The sequence below is a fragment of the Salvelinus alpinus genome, chromosome 22 (genome assembly GCF_045679555.1).
Source record: "Salvelinus alpinus chromosome 22, SLU_Salpinus.1, whole genome shotgun sequence".
Classification (NCBI taxonomy): domain Eukaryota; kingdom Metazoa; phylum Chordata; class Actinopteri; order Salmoniformes; family Salmonidae; genus Salvelinus; species Salvelinus alpinus.
Window position 1 is genome coordinate 9,932,727 of NC_092107.1, and position 15,850 is coordinate 9,948,576.

At 44.7% G+C, this 15,850-nt stretch overlaps 1 protein-coding gene across 15 annotated transcripts in view; it reads left to right on the forward strand.

Annotated features, from left to right (window-relative positions):
* Window positions 1–15,850, forward strand: part of LOC139548968 (histone-lysine N-methyltransferase MECOM-like) — a 173,110-nt gene that overhangs the window by 128,978 nt on the left and 28,282 nt on the right. The window contains exon 1 of one of the 15 annotated variants that reach the window (XM_071358963.1): window positions 13,249–14,054. The exons of the other annotated variants lie outside the window; for them this stretch is intronic. The gene's annotated coding sequence lies outside the window, so the exon portion shown is untranslated. Of the gene's footprint in view, window positions 1–13,248; window positions 14,055–15,850 lie in introns of those variants that run through there. 15 annotated transcript variants of the gene reach the window in all.

Below are 15,850 nucleotides of genomic sequence, written 5' to 3' on the forward strand. Positions count from 1 at the left end.
CACACACACACACACACACACACACACACACACACAGAGGAGAGGGGCTTATAGGCCTGTCTGACTCAAGAGCTTATTGTTGCCTCTCTCTCTCTGTGTCTCCATATAAGTCAAGCTGAGCTGACTGGGTATACTTGACCCCTCACTCTCCTCTTTTCTTCTCCTCCACTCCTCTCCTCTTCTGCGTGTGGTCCAGCCACCTGTCTCATATAGCCTATAGTAATGGAGCTGTATAATTCCAGTCCTACTCCTTGTGTGTGTGTGTGTGTGTGTGTGTGTGTGTGTGTGTGTGTGTGTGTGTGTGTGTGTGTGTGTGTGTGTGTGTGTGTGTGTGTGTGTGTGTGTGTGTGTGTGTGTGTGTGTGTGTGTGTGTGTGTGTGTGTCGCTGACTGACTGGAGGGTATCTTATCCAGGGGCTGCTATCTGTATTTACCTGCCTGCCAGCCTGGTGTGGGCCTTCCTCTCTCTGGCCTGGCTGTCTGGTCCTGTACTTGCCTTTGTTCCCGCTCAGCCCAGTCAAAACTGTTCGCTGCTCTGGCACCCCAATGGTGGAACAAACTCCCTCACGACGCCAGGTCAGCGGAGTCAATCACCACCTTCCGGAGACACCTGAAACCCCACCTCTTTAAGGAATACCTAGGATAGGATAAAGTAATCCTTCTAACCCCCCCCCCCCCTTAAAAGAGTTAGATGCACTATTGTAAAGTGGTTGTTCCACTGGATATCATAAGGTGAATGCACCAATTTGTAAGTCGCTCTGGATAAGAGCGTCTGCTAAATGACTTAAATGTAAATGTAAATGTACTTTACTTGGCAGAGCTACAGGCTGCTACAGGCTGCTACAGGCTGCTATAAGCTGCTACAGGCTGCTATAAGCTGCTACATGCTGCTACAGGCTGCTACAAGCTGCTACGGGCTGCTACATGCTGCTATAAGCTGCTACAAGCTGCTATAGGCTGCTACAGGCTGCTATAAGCTTCTACAGGCTGCTACAGGCTGCTACAAACTGCTACGGGCTGCTAACAGGCTGCTACAGGCTGCTACAGGCTGCTACGGGCTGCTAACAGGCTGCTACAGGCTGCTACAGGCTGCTACAAGCTGCTACAGGCAGCTACAGGCAGCTACAGGCTGCTACAAGCTGCTATAGGCTGTTACAGGCTGCTACAGGCTGCTACAGGCTGCTACAAGCTGCTATAGGCTGTTACAGGCTGCTTCAGGCTGCTACAAGCTGCTACAAGCTGCTACAGGCTGCTACAGGCTGTTACGGGCCTGCTCCAATGGCAAAGGGATTGTTGACGTTTCGACTCCAACACAAGTCTCCCAACAGTCTAATTCTCCCTTCTCTGGCTAAGGTGTACAGCTGAAACTACCAACATGTTGTTCAGTGACATGGTTGTCCAGTGGTCCTCCAAAGAAAGTTCTGTTAGGTATACTAGGTCCTGGCACAGGCAGAGGAGTGTGGTATGGTTCAGTCTCTTAGCCTGGTCCCAGATCTGTTTGTCCTGTGGCGTGACAATGACCGTAGGAGTTGGCAAGGCAGCTGAAGCAGATCTGGGACCAGGTTAAGAGACCGCTCTCTCCTGATTAAGTTGCTTATTGGTTCAGTACCCTAAAAGCTGTTACACTGGCCAAGCTGAGTTAGAACAAGTGCAACAATAATTGTTTTTAATAAATTGTTAATATAATTGTTTTTATTAGGTTATGTTTGTTGTACAATCCCAGTCTTCTACCCACTTGTTATTATTTTGACTGTATTTTACTGTATTTGACTGTATTTGACTGTATTTGACTGTATTTGAGATGTTTGTGTTTTGTGTGTGTGCGTATGCGTGTGCGTGTGTGTCAGGAGGCCTAACAGAGCTCATCAACAGACAGGATGTCAGTCAGATCTCACCATTGTAATAAGGGAGATGTTGTCACCCAACAGGGGAAATGGACATTACTGTGTGAGGGTGACTGAGGACGAGCAAGGAGTCTGGCTCTGAGTGTGTGAAACTAGCTACATACACACACACACACACACACACACACACACACACACACACACACACACACACACACACACACACACACACACACACACACACGTGGACACACACACAAAAGCACACATACACACTATCCCAACAAGACAGGACCCCACCTGCAGCTGCAGTCCCCCTCCCTAAGCTGTCTCAGATAAATAGCAGCATTGATAGGTTCTCACCTCAGTCTCCTGGTGAGACAAAGGGAAACATGGGAGACATTACCAGGGAGACTGACTGAGGAGCAGACATAGTGGGAATTCAGTCCTATTCCCAAACAACCCGTGTTCCTGTCACCTCCTATTCCAGCTGGTCACTTCACACGCAAAACCATCACAAGGCATACTAACACACACGGGTGGGGCCGGGCAGAGATGGGTGGGGCTGGGTGGAGCGGGCTGCGATTGAGGGAGGGTTGAAATGCAGATGAGGTAGGCGGAATGAGGTATGGTGGGGGGGTTGGGACAGCGGGGTTCGTTGCTAAATAGGGCAGGGTGGAGTGGGTGTGTGTGGGGTGTTGTTGAGAATATTGGACCACTACATCATGTGGTCTGCTGGTTTAAAACAAAGAGCCCCTGGTCCAATTTGGAACCCCAGAGACTCTTCCTGTGCTGTGTTGGTCCCACTGTATGAGACTAGGGGGCTTGTTGTGCACTCCGCATCCAGCCTCCAGTAGTGTACTTAAAGGGAGGGGGTGAAGGTAGTTAAGTTCAGGTGGGCCCTGCTCTGGACTTCAAACACCCACATTAGAACCAACAGTCACACACAGGATATTGCACTGTGTGGATGGTGAAAGAGAGGACGCTTTGTATCGGGCCCATTAGAGCCTAAACCGATACTAATGAAGCCATTTCCTGTACAAACGGAGCGACTCGGGGAAGAAACTGCCTCTGCTTTTAATAAGGGTCCCTGTCCAGTCCCAGTTAAGACGCTGGGATTTGGTATTGGGTCGTTCTTTCGCACTGGTTACCAGCGGAACCCCTCAGAAAAGTTAATTACGCATGATTAATGGAGCGTTTTCCTTCCAATGATATCTGTGACAGCACAAAGCTGTCGCAAGGCTTGTCAGAGAGAATTCGAGCTGAATAAGTATTTATGTGATCGTATGTGATGGGTCTCCTCTCACCAGCACCGGCCCTCATCAATCAAGACCTAGCTGCTCGCAGTACTGGGAAATTGGTCTATCAGCGCGGCTGGGCTCCCTATACCCCCCCTCCACCCCTCCACCCTCCTCCTCCATCCACCTCCCTTCCTCCCCATTCAATCAGGCCCGGGGCTACAATGCTTCTTTAGCTCTTACTTCTGACCAACACAGGGGTCACAGGGGTGGGGGGGGGGGGGACTGGGGAGCCAGACCCGAGCCCATCCATTACAGCTCTTGTTTCTCTCAGTGGCAGCCGGACGACGGGTTTCTATTAGGAGCTCCCGTCTATTCAGCACCAAGATTACACTAGGGCCCCCCCCCCCCACCCACCCAAGCCAGCCTTGGTCCCCCCACCCTCGCCCATTCCTACCCACCCTGGGGGCCTCTGCCGCCTCAACTCCCGCCCCTCATCCCCCCATCAGTGTTTTACACCGCACAGTCAGTGTTTTTTTCTCTGGCCAAGATGACAATAAACAGCAGAGAGAGAGAGAGAGAGGGGGGGGGGGGGGGGGGACCTGGCCACTGGCTGGAGGGGAAGAATGAGAGGAGACACTCTGACCTGTGGTTTAGTGCTGTTGGCTGGGTGTGGATGGGTGTAAACTCTCTGCACTGTCGGCCCGGGTAACTGGATGGCTTTGAAGTACCGCCATGTATACACACAGTCCTTCCCATCCCATCAGTATCCCCTTAACCTCCCCCCACACACACACACACACATACATACTCTCTCTCTTTCGTAAACAGATGTGAAGAGCTTGAGCACCTGGCTAGAAACATTGGGGCCATCTCGGTCTAAAATGTACACAGTCCTGGATCAGTCCTAGTTACATCATCAATACGAGCCGGCCTAGATTTCATCATTAACACGGGCCGATGGAAGATCAAACCGCCACACCTCCTGTGTTTAAGAAGCTCGTTTGTCTCCCTGGGTTGAAGAGACTCTTCATTTACTTAATATGTGTTAGCACTTGAGTGCCGCAAGAGAGAATACTGTTAGGGTTGCAACCCCCGGGTGAATGGATGGGGGTCTTCCTGTCAACGTGAGAGAGAGAGACAGTGCGCCTGTCAAACAAACAGAAATTGAATACGTCGCCTTTTATCAGAATATCCACAATGTGTAAATACTCCCTCGCTCTAGATTATGACTAACCACACTTCTTATAAACACCAGGAGTGAACACATTTGTCAGGGACATAGAGCTGAGGGTGTGAGGAAGCTGGAATGTTCTACTCTTCTCAGGGCAAAGGAGGCTATACTTGTTCTGACTGGAGGACAGGGTTGGGGAGGAGAGGAGGACAGGGGTGGAGAGAAGAGGAGGGGAAGAAAGGAGAGGAGAGGAGGACAGGGGTGGGGAGGAGAGGAGGGGAAGGGAGGAGAGAAGAGGAGGACGGGTGGGAAGGAGAGTGTGTGTGTGCATGCGTGTGGAGAGGAGGAGAGAAGAGAAAAGGAGGACGGGGAGTCTGGGTGGGGCACGCTAGTACTTTAAGACTCTCTCACTCTCTCTGGCTGGTTTAGGGCCTGCTGGCAGTGGCTGGACGAGTTCACGGGATCGGAATGCTTCTGCAGGGGCAGCGTAATCAGGACCAACTTCCTCTAATTGAGAAACAAGGTTGCCTCGCTCCCTGGGTCTTTTGTTTCAGTCGGGCCACGCTGACAGAAAGGAGGAAGCTGCCGTCTGACAGCTACGGGACATGTTGTGTGTGTGTAAAAACAGTGTGTCCCTTTGTGTGTGTGTGTGTGTGTGTGTGTGTGTGTGTGTGTGTGTGTGTGTGTGTGTGTGTGTGTGTGTGTGTGTGTGTGTGTGTGTGTGTGTGTGTGTGTCCGTGTGCGTGCGTGCGTGCGTGCGTGCGTGCGTGCGTGTGTGTGTCTAAGCATGGACAGTAACTATGGTGTCTATATCTGGGTCTGTGCCACACGTGTACTGTATTTATGTGGGTATGTTTGTTTGTTCTGAGCCATCTCTCCACATGCAAACAGAGAGATTTAAAGGGGAAGTTAAACACTAAATAACTCATACCCTCCCAATGCTAGTCTCTCTCAGTGCAGTCTGACACACCACTAACCACTGTCTTTAACTGTTAAACTAACCCTTAGGGCCATAACGGTACTGTATCCAGACAACCCACATGTTTGTTACTCATCTGTTCCTGCATAAGCAAACACCTCCATTGTAGCTTTCCTTTAAGAGTATCTCAGAGAAAGAGTACTGACCTAGGATCAGGTCTCCTTTGTCGATATAATCATTATGATCTAAAAATCTAAATTGAGCCAAGATCAGAGGTGCTTTGTGATTGTGAAAACCGGCCCTGATTCCTTCCAGGTTAATGTCGTGGCTTAAAGGGGTTTTGTTGCTTTTCTCCAGCAGCTTATAGAGCGTGGGCCTGGGACTTTTGTCTTTGTTAAATGTTGTGTGACAATGGCATTTTCAGAGGTGCCATCCAGATAAAGAAGTGAATTGCGAGCGAGGGGGAGAGAGGTCGGGTATGATGATGATATGGGTGGGTGTCAGGCTCCTTCAGTTGTGCCAGAGTGGGGAGGAAGGGAGGGAGGGATGGTCTGGTCATAGTTCAGCAGGCATCCATCACTGCAGGCCCCAGATCCACCATCGATCCCCGGCACGCCCCGCCAGCAGACACCACCTGTGATTGATCCCCAAATCAGTCCCTCACAAACCAGCGCCGTAAAAACCATAACAACCCATCATAAAAGCTGATTTATCTCTCCCCGGCCCCAGCCTCCGGTTCCAATATTAACCCAAAAGTGTATGACACCAGAATGATTGGTCTGGAATTGAATAAACCTTGAGTATTGACGCACCATGTCTGATGACTCAATCAAGTCGGACTGCTGCAATGTGCCATGGTGTGATTGCATTGTTTCAGGGTTGAGGGTAGACCTGCATGCCCACACATCACACACACATACACACCTTTTGACTGTTGGGGAGGAGATGGGAGCATAATGCATAGTTTCTCGAATAAGTCTCAGATTCCCAGGATTTGTGTGGACTGCAGCGAAATCTGTGTGTGTGTGTGTGTGTGTGTGTGTGTGTGTGTGTGTGTGTGTGTGTGTGTGTGTGTGTGTGTGTGTGTGTGTGTGTGTGTGTGTGTGTGTGTGTGTGTGTGTGTGTGTGTGTGTGTGTGTGTGTGTGTGTGTGTGAATTCCAACTGGAAGCTGTGTCATATAATGAGAGTGTTGGTCTGAATGACAAAAGCATGTCGGAGCTGCACCATGTGCCCTGTACTCAGCACAAAGATCTTGGTTAAATATAATTCTGGCCAAACTTATGGGCCTCTGATGGTGCATGAAACCAGTGAAGCCTTAAATAGGAGCTGCTGCATGTCCCATGGAAGAGGGTTAGTGAGTTTGTTGGCTTTTTCTCACGTTTTTGAGGTTGTTTGCATTGATAATGCAATTTCCTCTGGACTCAAATGAGGATGTTTTCAAAGTAAACGACTGTCTTACAATACAGGCAAGTGCTCACCCACAAAAATGCATGCACTGATTCTTGTTTTGGGTATTATTATGGAGGCAGAATGTGTTGGTTTCTTAGATCATTGGAAAGTCCTTGTGAATTAAATGTGTGGTTTTGGTATTTTCTGTCTTTAAGTGTGTGCAGACCTAACACAAAAAAATTAAACGCTTAAAGAAATGGGGCAATTCATGGAAAGCCGTGTTTGGAAAGGCACGCCCTCAAGCCATCAACCCGCGCCTTGACTCTGCGCCTTGGTGACGTGTGCGTGATGCCATGGTTATGTCTGAACACCTGCGTGTAAAACTAGTCAGGGTAAAACTGGTCATTAACAAGTTTACCTTTCTGAAATGACATAAATCTCACCTAGACACCGAGGAGGGGGAGTTTTTAGGGGGGGGTGGATGGAGTGGAATGGGCTCTCTTGGAGAAACGGGTGTTTGAGTGTCTTGCTTCATCAGACATTATATGTGACGGCTATTTCACATATCCCGGAAACAGTCAATATTAGCCTTTCAATTGGTCACGGTGTATGAAAAGCACGCAGTCCCTGTCTCAAGTGATCTCCATTTCAAACGTGGCCGGACAGCTCCATAAATGTAATGAATGTGCGACACCCGCTCCTCTGGTCTGAAGTGCTGTGTTCTATTGCATCTTTCCTTTCATAAAGGGGCTCTTTTAAAGATGATATCTACGAGCGTTTAAGAAGCAATTTGTTCACCCTGCAGCGACCAACAACATGCTCTAATTACCGGGCTTTATCCGGCCGGGTGGGGCGGGCTGGCTGGCTTGCTGGCCAGGCTTGTTTTACTTTCCAGCTCTCCGACGCTGAATTTATGTTTTCAAAACGTTACCTTTGACTCCAGTGCGACTTTATCGCACCCCGTGGTCCACATACACATACAGAGTTGCCTGTGTGTTGAGGCGCTGCGGAGGAAGTGTCTGTGTGATTACCGCAGCCTGTTGGACCTCTTTCAGACTCAGTAACACCCCCCCCCCCCCCCCCCCCCCCTTCTCCTCCTCCTCCTACTCAGCCCCCCCACCCGCGACGGTGCATTCCTCCGGCTGCTCTTTGGAGCAGGGACACACGCCGGGTAGCTCCAAAAACCAGCTGCATGTATGTTTTCAAGTCCTCGCCACACTCTCTGATTTTTACATTTACCTCCTCCCACAGTGTGAATAGTAGCCTACATTGTACCTCAGGCCAGTGGTCATGTTTGGTCAATGCCTTGTTTTAACGCTCCAGTCACGACTAGTCATTCCTGCTGTCACTTCAATTTACTTCATTTTAGCTACAGGAGACAATATATCTTATTCACGTGCAGAATCTCTTATAGATTTGGATCTTTCTGGAATCGGAATAAAAGGGAATTGAACCGTCAATGTGCAGCAAAGATACATTTACGCACACTTGAAATATAGCCTATATCTGACAATATTATAATTATATCAAAACTAACCTTAACTGTGAGGTTAGACATTCATCCCAGCACCCTGTTGCTGCTAAAGCCTATAGCATAGGCCCATAGGTTAATTAATATATTTTAAAGCAGCAGGGATCAAAAAGCTCTTCCTAATTCTCAGTTTATTGCATTGCCTGTTTATACTTGGTTTTTCCTAACATCTCCCAGTTATATTTTAGCTGTCAGCGTATGTCTGCTTCTCTCCCACTGCTGCTCAGTCTCGGGCGGGAAGCGCCTGCATGTTGTCGGGATGGAACCTGGCCTGGGCCCCACTGCAGAGCTGTCACGGGAGTGGGCTGGGGGCCGCTAAAACAGAACAGACAGTGCCAAAATGATGGGGTACTAATTCGGAAAACACGCAGGGCCCAGTCATCAAAGGCCGAAGAATTTGTAGGAAATCATCCCTCTCCCGGAATGCCTGGCTGACCCCGGCAAATGAAAATAATCCACAGTAATTAGAAGTGAGCTGGTCTGGTCCTGAGAGCCCCGGGCGGCAGGGAAAACATAGCGGGCGCGCTGTGTCGCTCGGAGGAGCTGGGCTGAGCCAGGGGGCCGCTGACCTTGTCCACATAAAGCTGTGATTTATGAAGTGCAGGGCACAGCAGCGGGGCTTCTGTCTTCTCCCGGAGAACCAAATTACCGAGGTGGAGATTAACACGCGCTCGCAACGGGTCTACTTCCAGACCAAGGAAATGTTTTATTTACATTTTTCCCCTTTCATTTCCTCTGCTCTCTTTTAATGCGAATTGGTCCGTGAGGAGACTCCCTTAAAACAGGGACTTTTTGGAGGGGTGAAGGGTGGGGGTGTTCGGTGGGAGAGATAGTAGCATATGCAAAAATGTCAGTTTCTGCTTTGACTTAAAATTTAAAAAGTATCAATGATATGGTTTATGCAATGTCTATTTTACTCACCTGGATATGTTTACCGATAGTCTATTGTATTTGTTATGTAAAAAAAACAAAAAAACATCTCGATTAGGTTACATTATAACACTAAAATATTCAGCATAATCATTACAAAATAAAGTTGTTGGATAATTCGCAGTGAAGTCACTATAACTGTTCAAATTCTGATAAGTCCTAAAATTACACACTATGACACGGGTGTTGTATCAAAAGTTATATCACTCCTAAATTCGTTAGAGTTTTTAAATATGTTTTTGCCACTTGATTGAATCGCCCCACACTTAACCAAAATAAATTGTCTAGGTGGGCCCGTCTGTAGAGACTCATGATGGAGACTTAATGCAGCTTTTCGCCGATGTCAATGGGAGGTCTCTCCATATGAATGGTGGAACTATTTCATGTGGATTTGGCTGCGATATTTTATTTTTCTTCTCTTTTTTCCCTCTTCGGGAGGATGTGCTGGAATTCACCTTATATACAGTGTTTCCATTAGAGCGACTCAGCAGCCTGACTCGTTGCGGCGGTCGGCATCAGGGAGTAGCCCCCTCACGGAGTCAGTTTGCACCTACCAGGCCCAGGAATCCCCACCGAGGGGCTCGTGGTGCCGTAATGCTCTGACTCATACACAAGCTGAGTGTAGATAAACAAGTCAAACAAATGAAGCCCTTTTATAAACCAGATACACACTAATGCATTTTGATGTCTTGCCATAGATTTTCAAGGGGATTTAAGTCAAAACGGTAACTAGGCCACTAAGGGACATTCAATGTCACCTTGTTAGCAACTCCAGTGTATATGTGGCTTTGTGTTTTAGGTTATTGTCCTGCTGAAAGGTGAACATGACTCCCAGTGTCTGTTGGAAAGCATACTGAACCAGGTTTTCCTCTAGAATTTTGCCTGTTCTTAGCGGTATTCCGTTTCTTTTTATCCTAAACTGCCTAGTCTTTGCCGATGACAAGCATACCCATAACATGATGCAGCCACCACCATGCTTGAAAATATGAATAGTGGTACTCAGTGATGAGTTGTGTTGGATTTTCCCCAAACATAGAACTTTGTATTCAGAACATGAAGTTATTTTCTTTGCCATATTTGTTGCAGTTTTACTTTAGTGCCTTAATGCCAACAGGATGCCTGTTTTGGAATATTTGTATTCTGTACAGGCTTCCTTCTTTTCACTCTGTCAGTTAGTTTAGTATTGTGGAATAACTGCAATGTTGTATATCCATCCTAATTTTTCTCCTATCACAGCCATTAAACTCTGTAACTGTTTTAAAGTCACCAATGGGGAAATCCCTGAGCGGTTTCCTTCCTCTCCGGCAACTGAATTAGGAAGGACGCCTGTATCTTTGTAGTGACTGAGTGTATTGATACATACAATATCCCATAATGTCAAAGTAGAATTATGTTTTTAGACATTTTTACAAATGTAATTAATAACTTATCCACATCCAAAGGGATATTCAATGTCTGCATTAAATGAAAATATATATCTACCAATAGGTGCCCTTCTTTGCAAGGCAATGGAAACCTCCCTGTTTTTTGTGGTTGAATCTGTGTTTGAAATTCACTGCTCGACTGAGAAACTCGCCAATTACAAATAATTGTATGTGTGCGGTACAGAGATGAGTCATTCAAAAATATTCTTAAACACTATTATTGCACACAGAGTGAGTCCATGCAACTTATTATGTGACTTAGTTAGCAGATTTTCACTCCTGAACTTATTTAGCTTTGCCATAAAATAAGACATTTCAAGACATTTCAGCTTTTCATTTTTAATGAATTTGTAAAAATGTCTAAAAACATAATTCCACTTTAACATTATGATATATTGTATGTATGCCAGTGACACAAAATCTGAATTTAATCAATTTAAAATTCAGTCTGTAACACCAGAAAATGTGTAAAAAGTTAAGGGGGTGTGAATACTTTCTGAAGGCACTGTAAATAGCTCACTGATATCCTGTGAAACTCAAGCGTAAATAATTTGTAGCCTCATGTTTCCTACACTGCAATATATATTGGGAAATGCTTTGAAAATGTAGTGATGGATTTGTCCAATACTTAAGCTGAGAACATTTTCCCAAGTAATTGAGTTGCTAAAACAAACAACTAATACAAACAAATCAGCATGAAAACCCTTGAGAAATTTCACAGCACTTTTAAGTCGATGTACAAAAAACATTATCCGGATGCCGCAGTTGTGAATTGTCACCCAAATCAGAATGAAACGGTAAGTGGCGTAAAATAGGAGAAATAAAAAAAGCCTCGAGCAGGCTTTTTGGTTTGTAATCTGTTATTAAACAGCTATTACACACTTTATGTGCTATAATCATAATAACAAAGGCTTGGGTTCTTTTGATAAAGCCGAACTATTTAATATACTTACGTAATATAATGGACTAGACTATATGGTGAGTTTTTCAAATAAACATAAATTAGGCTATGGTTTAAAACACTATGCATGGGGGCTTTAACAAATGAACAAATGTTTTAAAATTCACTTCCACAGCTCCTCTTATTGTGGATCCAAGAAATGTATTGTAGGTCGTTCAGGTGATTATATATTCAGGCCCATGCAACTGAATCTTTCATGTCTCATCTAGCAATTTAACGCCTTAATGTAGACGATGTTGTGTGCTGCAATTCTGCGGACGAGAAAGCAATGACCCCCATCGCAATAACTCAGCGTCTCCGCGCTTGACTGATGCGCTTTTCTCAGGAGATATAGGCACACAGGCTGGGAACTTCGTTCAGTATGGAAGGCTTACACTCAAATTTAGGCGATCCATGAATCTAAACCCTGTTAAATTCTCCACTAAAGAAAACACCTATCAAAATTGGTCTGCATGGCATTAAAGAACGTATTGAAAGGCAACTAATGCCTTGTAAAAGTTTGTTCAGTTGAGAACGCCATCTCCTGACTCGGGAGAGAAATACAGGCTGAGAAACCGTGAGCGGCCTCTGGTCCAATCTACATTTACCCCAATTTACCCTGGTCACTCGGACCTGCTAGTGATACCACAAAACCCTTGTTTATCCACAAACGTTTCCTCCCTTTCAGAAAGAGCTCTGGTCTCTATCAGAATCCTCGATCAGACCCGGAGAGGCCCGGGCAATCACTTTCCCAGATTACTTGTATTTAATACACAATGGATCATAAAACAAATCCCTCATCCTGACAGGAAGAAAATAGAACAGCTCATAGCTTGAGCTTTCCCAATTTATGGTTAAATTAAAAAGGCTTCCAACAATGGACAAGTCGAGGAAAGGCAGGAAATCAATGAGCTGCGGACCGGGGGCTCTTTTGGGTTCTCAAGCAGCGCGGACTATGGGAATCTCTGGCGAGGTCCACCTTATTTACACATGATTTTTCCTGTCCTTCCTGCACATTTGCTCTGCAATTTCATCAAACAATGGGCATTATCTGGGATAGAAGGTCAATGTCACAGATAGCGGCCACTGAGACATATTAATAATCTCTTCGCACCCCCCCCCCCCCCCCCCCCCCACCACCACCCCACCCCCCTCACCCTTTCCCAGAACATTATAAACTGTTCATGCTTGCCCTGAATAACCAAGTAGGCTATAGCCTACTTTTGTATTATTTTAAGTGGTCTATTTTTTCCCCCGATTTGATTATCCAAAAGAGTTTAGAGTTGGACATAAAGGTTAAGAAAAAATAGTGAAAATGGACAATACAATAACATTAGTATTTAAAAAAAAGTTGAAACATACAAACAAGCAACAACAACAATAAAAGCAGAAAAAGTCTTAATTGTATGCATGTTGGCCCTGCTGTATATGCAAGCTGTTACCATTCACTACAGATCAGGTTTAGCAGAATCATATTTAGAAAGCTATAAATTGTATTAGCATGTTTAGAAATGTGTGTAACAACACCATGCAGGATGATGGCATGTTGGTCACCTGCGTCCTATGTCTCTCAGAGCGGCTAGGGCGAGACAGGTCATTGGGGCGCATGCCTTGTCTGTCTCGTAAAGCAGGTGCTCCAAGCAAACAAGGAAAGAGTCACTTAGGCCTAACAATAAAAGTTGTTGTTTCCACTTGGACTATTAATGAGGCTTTATTTCATTAAAACAATACTTTTTACATTCCATTACGTATTTTATGAGTAACACAATTATTTTTTAAATGTACAATATTCTTAGATGAGAGTCACTGTCATCATTCAGTAGTCTAAGCTAATAGCATTTTGTGCTTGAACTGGGCTAGGAGTGAGCCGCGACCCACCCCTCATTGCTCAGGGAAAAACGAGTGAAATGCGAATGATTGCATAATTATTCGGTGGTTTCATCAAAGGCAAATTGGGCTGGTGTATGTAGTCAATCCCATAGAAGCTCATCCCGACCTCTCTCTGACCTCGCCTCTCCACCGGTTCCCTGTCACTTTAACATTTACTGCGGGTAGCGTCGCTCAACTTCCGACTGCGGACAGGCAAGATAGCTCGTTTTGCATTGCTCTCTATGGATGGGCGAGCAAGATCCTCTTTAAGAGACAGTCCGTGAAACAGAAACACACACATCACACAGTACCGGACGCGCAAGTAGGTGGGCGATCCTTCCATCTCACTATCACGCGCCGGGGGGAGAGAGAAAGGAAAAGTTGAATCGTCGCTCGCTCCGCCGCGCTGACACCTGGGAACAGTGGAGGTTCAGAAAGAGAGGAGCGGACGAGACGGGCTCACGCTGACGGGCTCAACTTGGACCAAGTTAATGTGCCTAGGGATTATGCCGGTGTCTACATGACAATAAGTGAGCGAGAGAGAGAGAGAGAGGAGCAAACGTCTTGTGGGTCGGAGAAAGAGAAACACACTGCCAAATCCCTTGGCGCTTTCAAGAACACAGGGCATTACACAAATGGAGCAAAACTAAACGACCGATACATTTTCACATGTTTGTGCTTATTTCCAAACAAGACATTTCAGTTTTCATCAACCTTTTATTTTTAAATTATTTCTGCGCACGTCGTATTTGCAGATATTGTATTGTTGCACCAATTGTGCAGAGGATTTACCACGGTAAGCAGCGATCTATTTTATAACCTTTTTTATTACCAAACGAACATTCTAATGTGTTCTTTCTCAGTGATACAATTAAGGTTATAATTAATCGTATGAGCTCTCAATGTAAATTAATTGTCAAAACTATTGACAAGTATTTGTACAGAGTGAGTCAATACGTTTTCATCAGACATTATTAAATATTTTAGGCAACATAAACATCGATTGGTGTTCTTAACCGATATTCAGTTATGGATCAGAACAAGATGTCTTGCTTCTTCTTCACGTAACTGTTATCACTTGTCATTTCCTGCCATTGATTTGTTTCCGAATAAAGTTTATTTTCTATATCAGTAATAGGCTATATCCTATATGCTTTCTTTTTTAAATCGTGTTTATAGGCAAACATGCTATAGGCATATTATTGGTTCGTTTTTATTGATTAAAACATTATTTGTGTTTAAATTATAGGCAATAAGTAAGATGCATAATTTAATTCATAATGCAAAGTGAACTTAGCAAATAGATAAAGATTATGTGCATTTTTGACACGTGTGCTTATCACATTTTCAAGGTAGGCCAGAAAAAAACGAGCTTTAGGCTATTTTGTTATTTTGTTATTTTGTCTGTATGTTATAAATTGTGTAGACTGCAACGAACTCCTGTCCTGGCTGACATTCACAGTGGCCTTTGCACACAATTTATATCTCTCCTTAATTCGTTGTAAAAAAATATTTCGGAATAATTATCAGGCCTATCATTTATCTATTCCTAGCATCTATCTAAGTAGAATTACGTTTTATTGTACGTATAGGCCTGCTTTATGGTAATATAGTTAATTTACTGAATATGATAGGGTAGTTAATTATGCCTACATAGCTTATAATAAAGTAGAAATTAGGGAGTTCTTTATAAAACGGGTTGTTTCTTTTGAGTGAATGGCGTGCATTAAAGGTTATTTGTATGTCGCAGCCCGCTTGGGTGAACGTGTTTTGGCCCTTTTCACTCCTAAATATTAGGCGCTATTGTTCAATATATCCTCATCATCAACCCTCTGAGAGACTTTTCAATCAACTTCAGCTTTATAATAATATTACGTTTTATTTAAAAAGAAAACCAGTTGATATCAGGAATTGTGGAATAGAGTAAATGTTTCAACAAATGTTAATACGAATATATATGTGTAATAATAATTTCATTACACCGTTTTTTTGTTTCGACAAAACACCAACACTGATTTTGGGGTTGCTTTTGTGCTTTAATTTATTCAGCACAACTCAGTATTTCATTTTTAGGTAAACTTGATAATAAGCATTGTTATGAAACATGTTGCACACAGTGAAATGGCTCCAATATGTTCGTTTTTATTACCATATTCATGGGATAATTGTAAATATTCAGCAATAAAGAAATACCTTCGTTTTGATGTCTAAAAACATTGTTTTACACGTCAAGTAATTGAAAGATGCCTTTTAGTTGTGCACATTTAGCACAGTGATATTCTCTATTGCGTTTCACTGCTGTCCTAGAGAGTGTGACTGTTTGTGTGTATGAGTTTGAGTGGGCTTTTCATTTGTGTGTGTGTGAGAGAGAGCAGGACACAGTTCAAGGTGTGTGTGTGTGTGTGTGTGTGTGTGTGTGTGTGTGTGTGTGTGTGTGTGTGTGTGTGTGTGTGTGTGTGTGTGTGTGTGTGTGTGTGTGTGTGTGTGTGTGTGTGTGTGTGTGTGTGTGTGTTCCTGCCCTGCGTGTGTAATACTGCAGCCTCACAACAGTGTGGCCTTGTTTCTCGGTGGGAGGTATGTGGTTCCTCCATG